The following is a 12,718-nucleotide window of genomic DNA, read 5'->3' as shown; positions in this document are numbered from 1 at the left end:
TAAAGGCAGAGGGAAGTTACACAGCTAGCGTACATTTTTACATTTGCTTCCATGTTCGATCGCACGTTTTATTACAGAGTAAGACAGCGTTACAGGAACACAAGCAGCTGACACTTCCCACCACTGCAGGGGAAGGCCATAAATGCAGCTCGTGTAGACCCTCCACGAACAGCCCATCCTGACGAACAGAATAAACAGAACCACACACTGATTTTATACACATATACATAAATATACGAATGTATTAAACTCCTGTTTTCTGTATCTGTTCACTTAAACCGAGCTATGTCACCTAATTGAGCAGTTTGTTTCTTCTGGCTGTGAAATGAGAGGGATGACGGATTTACCTAAAGGTTTTACGGACAGATGAATGGCCCCTATGTTCTGCTGGAGACTGAAGAGCCAGGAGATGAGAGGGATCTTCACCACACAGGGAGCAAGGATGAGGGGTTCCCCATCACCTGGACCAACCGTGAGCATCTGGTGGCACTGGAAGTGGTACAGCCCAAGGACCACACGCAGATTTGATCCTCACTCCTGAACCTCTTCTTACAACTCAGTTCATGCATTTGACTGCTGTTACAGGACAAAATATATCTCCAGGACAAAAACAGGCACTGTGCTTCAATAATGAACACCGATGCCGGCCTACGCCATGAAAATTACCAGGCTAATTAGAGGACCACAACATAATGCTCCACATATTCAACACAGACAAGTGAGATGGGGAAAAGTCGCTGCTGGGTTTTGAAAGTAATTTTGTTTTGCAGAGTGTTTTTTGCTTTAATCTACTGCAGCTACTGAACAAATTCAGTTGTATTAGACAAATACATCCCTAACTATCTAAAAAACATAACATACATATATCCACCTTGCTGCAGCTCGCTTTTTGATCCTGTTATTCCCCTCCCTATTCCCAGTTCTACCTTGTGAAGCTACAAACAAGGACAGCACATCAAAATTTGAGCATTAAAATAAAGAAGGCTCGAGTTCTGTTTCTGGTCTGATTTTCTATGGGACCTGAGAAACTCAGTCTGAGGATGCTATGGAGGTATTTAGCTATGGAGATATTTAGCTTCCCTGCGGTTTCCAGGAGAGGCACTGTAAAACTGTTGTCCCTGTTATGGACCAAGACACGTCAATGATCTGAGAGCTTCACGTGAAACAGGATCAGAGCAGTTTGGTTTCCAGTTTAGTGCCTGACTCAAGGAAGAGTGAAGAGATAACAAGAGAAGAGGAAGTGTAAGAAATAACGAAACAATAAAACCTCCTGTGTAGGCAGATTAAGAGCCCGATGGCTGATCTACTCTAGACATCACAGGAACACACAGCCCTAAAATAGAGGCTGAAATAAAAAGGTACTTTTGTGACATTTGTAGAGGGTTGGCACGGCAGATAGTTCCTTTCTGCTGAAATGATGCTGAGCTGCAGCTGACGTTAATTCACATCTGGCAAGTCAGGGAAGCATCTCAGGAGAGAAATGAAATGATGCACAGAGATGCACATCTGGAACTTAACTACACAGCAGCAGCAGTCAGTTATGCGCTGGTGGAGGCAACTTTTGGGAAATAAGACGCAGAATTCGTTTTTGATGAATGCATTCAGAATATGATTAGCAGAGATCAAAACTTATGGACATCCAGCCAGGTTAAAATCTCGGCCTGGACAAGACAACCGTCTGTGCTGAATGTTTGTTCAGTGAGAGAAGGATAAGGATGAAGAACCAGTGCTAATATTCGGCTAAGGAGAAGTGAATAGGCACCTTAAGGTTTCAAACAAATTCAAGATGCAGGAGTCAGCCTGGAAATGGGGTGGGATGGAATCACAGAGGAGAACCCCAAACTGCAAATGAATTATTTAACTTACAATTTTTAAAAATACAGCCAACATCAGGCTGAGAAACAATAAAACAACAAGAACCCAGGTGACTTAGCGAAGAAGAGTTAGATCTTTATGCTGCTTACATTTGAGTTCTCCTATCTGTAACAGACAGATAATTAAATTAATTCATCAATTACTAAATGAGTTCACTTACTTCATGGCATGTAATTCGTTTAGCCTGATCTGTTAAGAGGCACATCCTAATGTCAATTTGTAATAATTTGCAAATTCAATTTAATATATTAGACGTGATGAGAAAAGGGGAATTGAATGCAGAGAACAAAACTGCACCGAAGACGCAAAACTCCCCGGGACGACGCACACCACGAACGGCAGCAAGCATCTGTCAGCAAGGTCTGCTCCCCGCTCAGCACTGCCAGCCGGGCTGCAGGAACCACGCGGTGCTTGCAACAGGTTTGACACGACACACGCAGCTGCCAGCCCGTGCTGCTGTCCCCACAGCCTCGCAGTTGGACCGGGTTTTTGCATTGTGTTCTCTCCTTCCAGTCCCTCGCGAATAATTTCGTCGGGAGATTCCTTTTGCGCAGAATTTCTTTGTGGTTTTAATACTGGCCAAGTGAATTCATTCTAGATTATCCCCACAATTGTCTCATGTAGCAACTGGGGAGGTTAAAAGGATAAAATAGCTGAAGTGATGACTGGGGTAAGGAAGTATGTGCTATGCGATGCCAGCTGCAGCAAAGGGCTTGGCGAAGATTTAAGAAAAAAGGAGAGGGAGGCCTTCAAATGTAAAGCCTGATGGTGGTCTGAATGCAGCACGTGCATACATCCGTGCACAGAAAGCGTGGAGCAGGTGATGGGGGAATGGCTCGGAGCAAGTGCTGGCTAACAGCACGTGCAGAAGTGCCCACGTACCGGTGTGAAGGTGGGAGCAGCACCCCTCGAAGGCACGACCTGCCTCTCAGCAACATCGACTGTTCCAGCAGCCTCCTTCCAGCATGGAGAGAAAACAGGGAAAGGCATGCAATTAGCAAAGAAGGGAACGCAGCCGAGCCATGATAACATTAGGAGGCTATATTGAGCCCTCTTTAATGGGAAAATTGAGTTAGGTTGCTACCAACAGCAAGCCAAAAATTTGTACTGGTGCAAAATACACACGGCTGGAGCTTCAGAAGCCCATGGTCTCTCTGCTGGGTGGGTGACTGAGCACCAAGCAGCACGACACGGCTGCGTGCACGGCAAGCAGCCCTGGGCACCAGGCTGAAGGGCTGCAGGCACGTGGCCGATCACTGGGCCACCTCTCCCCTGAGCTCACATTTCGGGGAAAGGTGTTTAAAGGGTCAGCCCACTGCAGACAAACAGAAAACAGTGGGCAAGTGATGGATTTTTGTTTTATTCTGCCTAAATTTTGGCAGAATGTAGGTGCCTGGAGGGATAAAACCATCTATTCAGTAGCTGCTTGGGTGTCTGCAAGTGTGATCTTAGAGCCTGGCGTTACCTGCTGCTGGTGATCAGAGGTGTTCCACCTGGGGTGATTCTCCCCTGGACTGCCAACTAACAGCACCATGCCCTCTGAAAGATCCCAGAACCCACCAAAATCCATGCTAACCCCAGAACTCTTTCCAGAACACGCCAAGGCAGCAGCAGTCTGGCCCCTGGAGCTCCTGCCCAGAAAGGTGAGCCACGTTTTCCATCGCCTTGGCCTTCAGCCTCACACTCCGTCCATCCCAGAAAACGGCAGCAGCATAGATCCAACACACAACACCGCTCTGACAACGGTCTTGCTGCTGCTGGTGCCCTGACCAGCCCTCTCTGAGCATCCCCATGTTTTCTGCCACCATCAGAATTACTGGTGCCCAGATGCTGCTCTAACACATCACAAGCGAGGTGCCCTGAAAGTGGTTTGATTCCCAAAATAATGGGGATTACATCACAGCCCTGCCATCCTCGTAATTCCCAAAGCTTTCCCCCAGTCTCGGTTGGAAGTCCCATTCCTACTGTGGTGAGACTGAGCCGTCCTACATCCAACACTTGCTCACAGCAGATGTAGGGAGCATTTCCTAACTCCGGCCCAGACAGCAGGTTCCACACCCAAGGGCAAAAATCCAGCACAGAGACACAAAGCTGGGCATCTACGTGCTTTTTAAAATATTCAAAGCCAGCTCAGTACTGCCTATTTCAGAAGGGAGCACATGCTGCATGGACACTGCTAAACTCTTTGATGTGAAGCTTAAAACACACAACTTCTGCTGCATTATCCCTGTATTTTGGTGTAAAAATGGTAATATCCTATATTAGAGCTTATGTTTGGGGAAAAAGAAGTAACTGAAGGAATTCTGGAAGTACGTACAAGGATAGCAGCACAGAGAGAAAACAAAATTGATGCACAGCACCAAATGGTTAAACTAAGTAAGGAACAGGATGGTGTCTGAGGTATTCCAATACACAACAAACTTGCATTAGAACTGTTACAGTGGCGTGCTGATTCTGCCGTTCATCATCGTATCACAGCTGCTTGCTGACTGTCCTATTAATCATTGTATCACGCTTCAGAGACTCCTTACAGGTTTCCCTAATAGCCCGTGTGCGATCAGCACTTTTTGCAAGGAAGGAATTGTGTTGGGAGTTTGCTGGGGAATATATTCACCTGCATTTCCAGGCTGGAGCAGCGCTCTGTTTACACCAGGCTGTAAAACCACGAGACAAACAGCACTCATCCCGCTTTCAAGGGCCATAAAATTCCTGTTAGGTTTCCAGGTAAGATGAAGATAATGTGTATCCTGCGTGGACATGACACAATAGGTTAAAATAACTAAAATAACTGAAGTAAATACACAAATTGCGCTACACAAACCTGTAAGATAACCCAGGTGCATGAAGCAGGAAGTCAGAAGCCAGACAGACGTGGAAATACAGATTAAAAAAACCATGAAAACTCAATTAAAGCTGTACAATGAAGCCAAGAAAACAAATACTTCTTTTTCTTTTCCTTAAATACATGTTACACACTTCAAGGTTTGATATTCATGATATATTGCCTTGTACCACTGTCCGTGAGTAAGAAACCTTTCCTCAAATCCCACCTCTTTAGGAGTCTGGTACCCCAGTACCAGGTATTTTTGGAGAATGGAGGGAAAGGATTTGCTACAACCCACCTCACCTTTTTCTCCCCCAAATCAACAGCCCTACAAAAGAGATGCTTGAGCCTGCCTCCTGCACCACTGATCCCCTCCGTCTGCTCTGTGCAGCACCGTGCAGAGATTTCCAAGTCATCCTGAGTCGTGCACAGCTCCACCTCTGACCCTTCCTGTCCGCGACTCCTGAGCAACAGGCTTTATCTAATTAATTCAGTGGTTTTTAGGAAACTACTTTTTCCTGCCAGTTTTTAAACCCAGAGGAATTTTCTAGATGTGCAGTGACAGCGCATGAGTAATAGCTCCCTCATTAAACTACCAGGGAGTCATAAAGCATAACAAATTGTTCAGCTTCCCAGTGTTTTTCCGATTGGCTTTCCCTTTCCAAGCCCCGTAGTGCTCACAAACATCCCAACTATCCGAGTGACGTCATTTATAGTCAGAAGCCTTAAAGGAAACAACATGTCCACGTTGCTCAATCCTCTGGTATTCTCGCCGTCATTTTTTTTTGCCCTAGGGCAGATTTAAGTTGTTTTCCTTTTTAAATCAAGAGCTGGTTTTGCCCACAAGAAAGGGTCACGGTCGAGAAGCAGGGTGGTACGGTGCGGGAAGCCGTGAAGACACGGACGACTAGAATAAACCCCGCTCTCCCACGGCAGGGCTCTGCATCCGCCACCACCACATCCACGCCCGCTGCTTCTCCTGCGCTTCAAAAATGCTCCTCAGTAGGGAAAGGAGAAATTCTGCTTAAGCTAAGAACACAGCTTTGCTTTACTCACCTTCTGAATAAGGTAGCTGTGTTTCTGGATCTATTGGTAGGTAGGAAAAGGTCATTTATTCCCTTTCAGGCTCTGGGAGTCAAACTGTACAGAAGACAGCCTGCTGGTTCATGACATACCTTGTAACCATGATTCCTACGGTACTTTCTGAGGGTGAGGGGCAAGACTCAGCCTCCTGCTGGCCTGTTCAGGATGAAGCAGCTTGTACTTCGTGCTGCTCCAGGTGTACCTTCCCACCCCACGTGGTACCCACCACTGCAGAGACTAAATCCTACCAACTTCTTTCTGGATCCACCTCTGGCAGGTGCAAGGTAACTCAGATTTGGAGATTCATACAATCCCAGACTGGTTTGGGTTGGAAGGGACCTCAAAGCCCATCTCATTCCACCCCCTGCCATGGCAGGGACACCTCCAGCAGCCCAGGCTGCCCCCAGCCCCATCCAGCCTGGCCTTGGGCACTGCCAGGGATGGGGCAGCCACAGCTCCTCTGGGCAGCCTGGGCCTCACTGCCCTCATAAGTCCTGCAAAGAACATAGTAAAGATGAAAACAGTCCCAACACCTCTTAAAAAAAAGATGAAAAAAAAAAGCATCATGAAATAAATTCTATCCTGCCTGGGAGATTAAAAGGTTTGAGAGCATTTGTATTTAGCATTTATTTGATAAAACCACAGAAAATGCTAAGAAGACAGCATGACTGTCAGCATAAACCTGTAAGATGCAGTGGGGATCCTCCTGCTACAGATGGCAAAAAGAAGGACAAAATCAAGTCAACGTAAGGTGACCTAGCATCTCGCACCACCAAGACCTGAGATCTGCCTTTTAGGGAGCAGCAGAAAGCGAAGGAATGAGAGGAACTGGGAGCTCCAGATCATGGCTCACAACGCTTTTGGCGAAGTGGTGAGGAGACCCATTAAATGTACCAAGCTCACTGACCTTACGGATTTCTCCAGGCAAGGGCTAGAAAACGAAACAGCTGAGCACTTATTCCCTTGTAGAGAAACCTGTTGGCATTTTGCTCTTTATCTCCAAGTCAACGGTTTTGATACTGAGAAAAAATCATCTTTAAGTACACAACTGAGACAGAAAACAAGCACAGTGATTTAAGTCAGCAAGAGTCTGCTTGAGCAGTAACCGAGCAAAGATGCCAGCCCAGCGGTTCAGGAGCCCCATCGCTGGTATCTCGCTGGAGTTTGGTATTCAGGCTGTCAGATCTGGCTCTTGGCATTGCTGTGCAACTGGCAGCCGAGGTTGGATCAGCTTGCCAGCCTAGCTCATCACATCAAAAGGCACCAAGGTACTGGTGGGAAACGGGGATTTTCAGCAGGGTTGAGATACATGGCAGGCACAGTGGCAGACTGCACTGATAAACTGGAAGGGAACTGGAAATCTGGGGTATTTTAGAGAAGGTTCGTGTAAAATGAAACGAGGAAACAGCACAGGAAATGAATTACGAAGACAGACAAAACTCTCACTGCCCCAAGAACATGCCAAAGCCAAGATCTTCCAAGAGTTCAGAAATCAGGTAGATGGTGATAACATCCAAGACTGGACGTTAGTATGAAAGAACAAGGTAAATAAACCCTCAAATGTTTGCTAATTGTCCTTCGTAGCCAGTCCTGTGCTCCTGTTCAAGCTGAACATTTCAGAAAGAAGCACGCTACTACACCAGACTTTGGAAAGTGTTTCCAAAGCGGCAAGGACCATCAGGCCAGCTGACAGCTCCTCATTAAAAAAAGCAAGAAGAAACAAAAAGCCAACTTCTTTTCCAGGCGGTGAATGACACCGGCATGAGACTGACAACTTTTGGAATGAGGTCATCTCCGCTTCCCTTCAGAAATGATGCTAGCAAGTACAATTAACAATAATTAAAAACTCCTTTCACAAAGGGACACTATACGTTTATTATCTCTGTTGAAGCCTAATGAAAACCATCACAATGGGCTTGTTGATTTTTTTTTTTTAACCAAGACACGATAGAAAAGAGAAGGAAATTGGCAATGAAAAACAGAAGCCCAATTTTCTTATGTGCTGTGGTGTTTTGGCTCAAAATGTATGTTGTCCCCTACTTTCATTGAACAACTCACTATTTACAACTAAGCAATGACAAAACAACCAAAAATTCTTGTTTGAAAACAAAAAGCTTAATGCTTAAGATGTGACCTTGACACCAAAATTTTGAGAGAAGTGTAAGCAATAAGCTACAATCACACTCACGAAGAGTTACTGGCTTTGGGTCTAAGGATTTTCTTTCACAGGTATCCAGCTGCAAAAACATCTTTAGTTTCTCTGCATCCCCACTGACTATTACAAATTCTGTGATGTTCACTGCAAGGACATGAAATGTATTTTTATTTCTAAACTATTTCTTACGCCTATTTGTTTCACCTTATGTGGGGAGCAAAAGATGGCACAGATCGCTCAGTAAGAATCCAGTCAATACTCCGTTGCTGAAAAATAATAGCATCTGTAGCTCCGGTCGTTTTAGGATTTTAGGTGCTGTGCAGCGCCCTGCCTGGCCCACAGCTACTGTCCACAGCACTGCCTCACTCCCAGAAAACTCACGTTGTACCTGCTGGCCCCACAGATACGTCCCAGGTATCCTGAAGTATCTATAAGGCACCCAACGCCTGCGTGCCAGCAACTGAATCCTGTCCCTGGGCATTTGTAGACAGGTATCTGAGCAGGTATTAAGTTATTTGGTCTTTGTACCACAGCCAAATCCCACCCATGTAGTCTGCTGCACATCCATAGCGTAGCAAGATTCTTTTTTAAAAAAGGAAAGAAACAACAAAAAAAACCTTTATAAGGGTTTTGTTGTTGTTGTTGTGGACAGTGAAAGTTTCGCTGCTCTTTCCCAAGGAGGACATTTTGATGTTGGTGTCTCCATCCGAAGGCAGGCAGAGCTGCCAGATGGGATTTACCACCAGAGCTTTAAGGCACAGATTAGACCTTGGCAAGTGGCTTTGCCCAGGAAGGGGAGCCCTTAGATCACTTCCAGGGCACAACTGTATGAATTGATGAATGTATGAATGTATGAATTAATGAATATGAAGAGCACAACTGAAAGATTTACTGCTGTAACCCTGAAGCGCCCCTGCTGCTACACACCTGAGCACTGCCTACAGCCATCGTGGACGGGTTTCACGGCCCCGCCGATCCTCCTCGCTGTAACAGGGGTGAACGATTTGCTCAAACAAGCCCATTTTAGAGAAGGTGGCCACTGCTGGGGAAAGGGAAATGACAGGGTTAAGAGGAGAGCGCCACACACGGGACCACCTGCCTGCAGCAGGAGAGGTGCCAGCAGCAGCCAGGAATAGCAGCGGGCAGAAGGGAAGGAAATTCAAGCTCTTAAGCAAGAGGTCAAGCCAGCCCGAGCTCCTCGGCACTTCAAGGATGGTTTTCGAGGGACTCAGCCCTGCGAATCCCCACTGGTACCGAGGGCGAGGTGGGAAGGCTGATGACCACACAGAGGGAGGATGTTGTGACACACGAGCAGAGAGGTCTGCTGCTGGTGTTTGGTGTGCGCTTACAGCTGGGCTGACTGTAAACAGGGCAACCACGTGGCATCCGGAGTGTCACGCACCGACTTCCTTAGTGTCACGCAGCCTTACAACATCGTCGTCAACGTCTACCAGCCCAGAAGGCGTCTGCAAAAATGGGAGCTTTTATGCAGCTCCTATTGACAACGCCCATCTCAGCCATCTTCCATGACTCAGGAATCCGTTTCTGGATGCTAGCGCGTGTTTTCCACTTCCTTTCCCTGCAGTGTATGTAACAGAAACGAATCTGAATGCTGACACAGTGAGTAGATTGATTGCAGTCTTTTATTTTTTGGACCGAGTCCCAATTTTAGTCTGATCTGGTTCTCAGATAGGAGGTTGTACATTGTCACGTAGTTTGTAAAAGCAGTTGCTACACTGATTTGACAAGATAGGCAGGGCTGTGCATCTGCGTATCAGAAAGCCAGATCGTGGGCACAGCAGATGCATCAAATTTTCTCAGAATAATAAACTGGAGATTTACTGAAAACAATATGGAAATAATTTTATGGGCTTCTTCCAAACATGCAGATAGAAATACAGGTCAAATCTGCAGAGCACGTTCAAATTTGCATGCTCATGTTTTAAAAGCAATTTGAGAAGAAAACATTTTAGACTGTTACCCAGCCTGGGAGACAGCAGACTTGGACTGTTTTCTTGTACCATTACACTGCTGACCGTGGAGCATGCCAGGTTCTGGAAAGAAATCAACTTTCAATCAATTCCCCAAGTGACAGGTGAAATTTCCCAGTTGCTCAGTATCCAGAAGGTGCCACCACGAACTGGAATTAAGCTCATCGATGCTGTCTGCTGCTGAGCACTTTGAAAGCCTGGTCTTTTAGAGGACGGCTCTGCGCTCGAAATGGAAATTCATTAGTCAGTACGTGCCAGAAATGGAAGCAAATATATCTGAGAAGCTCGAGCAGTTCAGAAGCCCTTTTCTGAAGGTGTGCTTGCAGCACAGAAAGCTGCTTTATTTATTTACTTGAAAAATAATAATGCTGCTTAAGCAGCAATACCTCGGCTACAGATTTTGAGACTGAAAAGGTTCATCTCCTGTTTTCCCTATCATAGATATCCCATTCTCTGACACAAATTTATTGACTTCATTCAAGAGAGGTCATCTTGCTACTGTAAATGGCAGTGGGACTAGTATTTGTATGCAGCTTTTAACGGGCATACGATTTTGAGATCATTTTTGACAGGTATTTACACCTTGTGATCTGCACATACACTTTTGGATCAGAACCTCAAACTTCGAGCACCTCCTGAACCACCGGGTAAAGAAGATACTTGCATCTCTTACTCTGTGTTAGCTGGTTAGCATTTCTTCTAGGAAATGAACCCAATATTTTTTAAGCAGACAAACTGTTTGCCCACAAATGGATTGGTGCTACCAGATCCAGCAAGACAGAGGAATAGTGAAGCCCTATTTCTGGTAATAAATAGTAAGCTCTGAACAATTCCTCAGACCAAAACTGTAACCTAACAAGTCCGTGCACCGGAGTCTCCATCCATAAAACACAGCAACACGCAAACAGGGAGCCACAGATTTTAATACAAAGGTGTGCGACGTATCTGCCAGATGGCAAGCATCACAAAAATATTATTACTACTAGGTAAATACATCTTGCACGTAGCTGCAGTCTTAAGGCAGCAAACAACTGACACACATGACTGATCGTAGGGAAGAAAAAAAACTCAGACAAAACCAGAGAATCACAAGGGACGGGTGCTTTTTTTTTTGTTTTGTTTTGTTTTGTTTGTTTTGCTTTTTTTAAACCACCCTCCTCGCCCTACTCCCATTGCAGCATTTTAAACAGTTTCGACACGCTAAAAATATTCTTACTTCTTGTTTAAGCTGTGTGGCCATTTTCCTATGGACGCTACCTCAGGATTGTATAGTCAGCAGAGCTACCAGCATTAACTGCTTGCTTTTTTTCTCAGACCAAGTGAGCGTTTCCCTTCACTTTCCCTTGAGTGTGTCCCTTCAACAAACAAACAGAAAAAGCCCGGTAATGAAAGTATTAAGAGATAATATCGCCAGAAATAAAATCTACTTTACAACAGCAGGAAACAATTAAGTTAATACGTAGACTTCAGGCCACCTACTCCCATTTAGCATTTAGAATGACAGCTGGAAAGGCTTAGACCTCTACAATCTGAAATCGAAGTGAAATAAGCCAAGCAAAGGGGATGTATTTCTGAGCAACGCACCTTTTGACCATGCTGTTGTGAACTTTCTCCGTAGCGTCTAAAATACGCTGCTCCACTGCATAATCCCAAGCCTTGAGAAAACTAGTAAGCCTCCTTCCCTGTAGTAGCTTCCTGCACCTGCCCCTACAGGTAATAAGGATTAGAAGGATCACAATCGCGATGTTTATGAAACTTTTTTTCTGCTCCGAAAGCAGCTCATTTCTTATTCTTAAAATGAAAGGAGTGGCTGCGTTTTAAAAAAAAAAAAAAAAAAGGAAAGAAAAACAACATAATGAAAAGGAAGCACACACCCATATGGAAAAAAATGGCAAAAGACGAAGCATGCTTATTACAAACGCTCTGTAACCTTGTCACCCACAAAAAAAAACAAACAATTAATTAAACAGAAAGGAAACTTCAAGGTTTTCTTTCCTACGTACTCTCAGAAATGTGATGACTATCTGTATTTCCATCGCGGGTGCACGCTGCTCTTACGATTGTTGTTCTAAGCCTTAGTATCAAGCGTAACAGCAAACGAGCTCCTAGCTAGGGTTGCAGTGGTCAGTACTCTTAACAGTTTCTGCGCAATCCCACTGTCAGCAGGTGCGAGCAGAGCTTTTGACCCAGCAATTCAATTCCTGCAGCTCCTAAAACACAAAGCACGTGTAAACACTCCTGCGATTTGAGCTTATGTAAGTAATGCAAATCCTGGGCTTTGGCAGATCCACAGCCCAGCAGGCTTGCATTAAACATACCCCCACGTTCCTCCGCACCTTACCTCGCAGCACGGTTACTACAGCATTTCAACAGCAGCACGAGATCTGAGTTCTTCTAACAGCATGACATCTGCCTAAGCACAGCAAATGCTTTCTGGGTTTGACAGGAAAAGAACACTGCCTGCTACATGAGCTCGCCTGGCTACAGTTACAAGCTTTGGAGGAGTTTTGGCTTGCAACAGGTGACTGCTTTGAAGATGAGAAGAGATTTCTCTAGCTGGGGATAGTTTGAGGAGTTAGATGCCCTGATGCCCGTCCCAGACATTGGTGTAACCCAGCTGCAGGGACTTTGTGCCCTGCAAGGAGAACAGGCACCTTGCTGGCAGGAGGCAGCAAACACCCTGTGGTGCTGAGCTGGGTCCCCCTTCCCAGAGCAGCCTCCAGAGCATGACATGGGCTGAAACCACCTGTGCAGGGCGAAATGACAACCACAGAGTCACCACGTTCGTTA

At 45.6% G+C, this 12,718-nt stretch overlaps 1 long non-coding RNA gene across 8 annotated transcripts in view; it reads right to left on the bottom strand.

Moving 5' to 3' along the window:
• LOC121064587 overlaps positions 1–12,718 on the bottom strand; it is a 96,775-nt gene that overhangs the window by 18,402 nt on the left and 65,655 nt on the right. For 7 of the 8 annotated variants that reach the window (XR_005816562.1, XR_005816563.1, XR_005816568.1 and 4 more), the window contains 7 exons: positions 11,932–12,138; positions 11,513–11,635; positions 11,145–11,283; positions 9,287–9,516; positions 8,865–8,979; positions 4,490–4,622; positions 2,758–2,832 (listed from right to left, as the gene is read on the bottom strand). This is a non-coding gene — a long non-coding RNA (uncharacterized LOC121064587). Of the gene's footprint in view, positions 1–2,757; positions 2,833–4,489; positions 4,623–8,864; positions 8,980–9,286; positions 11,284–11,512; positions 11,636–11,931; positions 12,139–12,718 lie in introns of all 8 variants that reach the window. The other variant, XR_005816561.1, reaches the window with a different exon arrangement.

This window comes from Cygnus olor, chromosome 1 (assembly GCF_009769625.2).
Source record: "Cygnus olor isolate bCygOlo1 chromosome 1, bCygOlo1.pri.v2, whole genome shotgun sequence".
Taxonomy (NCBI): domain Eukaryota; kingdom Metazoa; phylum Chordata; class Aves; order Anseriformes; family Anatidae; genus Cygnus; species Cygnus olor.
This window is presented reverse-complemented; position numbering and strand designations above follow the sequence as displayed.